Here is a 3,389-nt window from a genome sequence, read left to right as displayed (position 1 = left end):
TTTGTGTTTGTACTAGTAATAATATGATGATAATAAAGATAGAGTACAGCTATCGCTAAATTCCTTTTGTGTTGGACCTGAGCGCCTCGTTACAAACTGATGATATTTTATTACTTGATAGACTTTCATCAAAACGTCAAGATTAAATTGTGCACAGTTGAGAATAAATATAATGGTTAATGTTCAACTCAAATTACATAGGACTGTTCAAAATATCAATATATATATATGACTATATATAAACATATATATATATGTATACGTTTAGCGTATTGTGACTAAAGTGAGAGCAGTACATGTTTGCATCTGCAGAGAACTTCAACAGAAGTGATCAAAGGACCAAACTCATCCCAGAGAACATTAACAAGGTGAAATATGCTGCATGTCTTTATGTTAATGTGGATCTATAAACATGTTTTTCTGTTGTATTCAGAGGCAGTGATACAGAAGGCAATGAGGATCTACATAAAGTGTTTATTGAATACACACCAATATACATAAAAACTTTATAAATATCAATTGACACATTGTATACTTTATCTCAATTGTGATTGTTATGTAAATTATTATTTTATTTATTATTAATTATATCTGTGTTATTTCAATTGCATGTGTAGAGACTGCCTTATGCATCTGTGATGTTGGGCTATACTGACAGTCTGTGGGACAGTGTGTTAAACGTTATGAGAGACAATATGTGACAGTCTGAGAGACATGTAAGATAGTGTGTGAGACAGTGTGAGAGACATGTAAGATAGTGTGTGAGACAGTGTGAGAGACATGTAAGATAGTGTGTGAGACAGTGTGAGAGACACTGTGTGAGACAGTGTGAGAGACAGTGTGTGAGACAGTGTGTGAGACAGTGTGAGAGACAGTGTGTGAGACAGTGTGAGAGACAGTGTGTGAGACAGTGTGTGAGACAGTGTGAGAGACAGTGTGTGAGACAGTGTGTGGGACAGTGTGAGAGACAGTGTGTGAGACAGTGTGTGAGACAGTGTGAGAGACATGTAAGATAGTGTGTGAGATAGTGTGTGAGACATGTAAGATAGTGTGTGAGACAGTGTGAGAGACAGTGTGTGGGACAGTGAAAGCTCAGCTGTGGTCTGAGGTGTTCACCACGTAACGTAACGGCTCCAGAAGTTCTTCTTGTGAATAAATGATGCGTTGTGGGCAGCATTGATAGCGCTCGTACAGGACGTCGTTGTGATGTCATAATGGATCTTTGTGATCACCGATGTGTTGCTATGGTGATTTTGCCAAACTTGCTTCATGGAACCAAAAAGCCTGATCTATGCAATCTTATCCTGAAAATGGTCCGGCTAACTCAGTTAGCTACGTATAAGGAACGAGGCCCTGATCTAGTTCACAGCAACACAACTCTGGTAAATCCTCATTATGTTAAAGCAGAGTCAAATTAGATTTGGCTTTACTAACACATTAACTGTTAATTAATAATGAGATAGAGTTTTTGGAGTGTTCTAAATCAGGTGGTTTTCCATCTATGTTCCCTCTCCCACAGTCTGTCACCAAGCTGTGAGCCATTATCCTCGTTGTTTTGATCACAGGGAGGGGCCGCTGAGATTATATGAATGAGCGGATCGTCCACTTCAGGTGTGTCTTCCATTTCGCGTAATATTGCATCGATTATAGATTTAATTGAACATTTGTGAACTGTATTTAAAGAAAACAATTTGATATTAAAAATAAACTTGTATAATTGTTTGTGGATTCACATCCAGTGCCTTGTGTTGTCCCAACCTGTGTCCTGTGGTTGACCACAGATTGGTGGTCCCTGTGGATAATTCCTGGGGTGAAATTCCCTGGGTGGCGTTGTTGGTGTATAATAGCAAAACAAACAAATTTCCCTCTTAGCATTGCCACAATTAGGTAATAATTATGTTGTCTTGTGGAGCTCTTCGTCTTTCAAGTAGCCTGCTGGACAGAAAATGACAAAGAGGTTAAATGTCACTCGTGTGTTTTAGCTCTGATCAGCTGTCTGTTCCAAGTGTTCATACAGTATTTTCTTCATATAAGCTGTGTTCCAATATTTCCATAACAACTTCTAGGTGCATTTTCCTACAGTTTAATCAATTGACTCACCTTTTTAATATTTTCTTTTCAGTTTTCATATATGTTGAATGTGTTCTCGTATGCAGATTCTTGTTCTAGGCAAAAAACAAAAAGTTTGTTACATCTGATTATTCGTATCCACAGTTGTATGTCTATACAGAATATTTATTGTATGTTATATACAGGAGTCATCTTGATTGAACCTGTACATTATTTCTCGGGGCAAAATCATGGCTTTTATTACTTTTGATGAAGGGAGTAGATAATGTTGTATAGTTTATATTCTCTCATACCTGTTGCAGTGGTCGGGCTTCTGCTGGAGTGTTTGTTTGCCAGTTTTCTGTTGATGCGTAAAACAGTGGATCAGCATTTTCCATAATTTTGCCACATAATTATATGAATATTGACATATTGTGGAAATCAAATATACATACATTTATTGTAAAAGTCATTTTACCATTAACATAAGTGAATTAAAATCACAATTTTTCGTTTTTACCAGCAACCTTTTCAAAGAAACTTGGTTATTGGTTTAAGAGTTTTAAAACATTGATAACACATTTTTAATTCCTGGGGAGCCAAATTATCTAGCACGGTTTACAACCACCTAATGTTACTCATTAAAGATAAATAGTGCCAAGCTGCAGCTCCATTGTGAAATAACAATAGAGAGTCCACAAGGCGGACTTAGCATTTACTATTTGGATTATATAATAAAAGCAGCTCATAGGCAAAGGACGCTTTGTTGAAAATCAATCTCTTGTATATTAAGTAAACAAAGTTCAAAGTCAACCCTTTTCTAGTCCCTTGTTGTCCGGCTGCTCTCTTCCTCTGCCAAACTTAATACTCAGTGGTCACCTTAACATAAACAGTGTTATTCATTTAAAAAGAGCTCGCTGGTATTTTCTTAAAGATCTTTTCCACTCACTTTTTGTAATAAAAGAAGATCCCTCCGCAAACTGCTGCTAAGACGACTAAAACTGCGATGACTATTCCAGCGATGCACCCAGCCGAACATGTTGATAGTGTGTCTGTAGGGTTCACTTACAACAGGGGATAAGAACAGGATTTATATACAGAAACCACAGCAAGTGTCTTAATTCGCCCGGCGATACGAAGCATACAACCATTTCTATTGGACTCCACAGTCGCTCAGTGACAACTACTGTTTACATTAGTAAGGCCTTTAATGTACATCTACTTTAGCTCGTACACATATGTTGGTACTGATGACTATTTGAGGTGAAACTAGACGGCCTCTGCGTTATGCTCATCTCGGCTTCAGGCCAGCTTCTCCACTGGTTACGAGTGAATCCCAG

The sequence above is a fragment of the Pungitius pungitius genome, chromosome 11 (genome assembly GCF_949316345.1).
Source record: "Pungitius pungitius chromosome 11, fPunPun2.1, whole genome shotgun sequence".
NCBI lineage: Eukaryota > Metazoa > Chordata > Actinopteri > Perciformes > Gasterosteidae > Pungitius > Pungitius pungitius.
Note: the sequence above shows the minus strand (reverse complement) of the source record.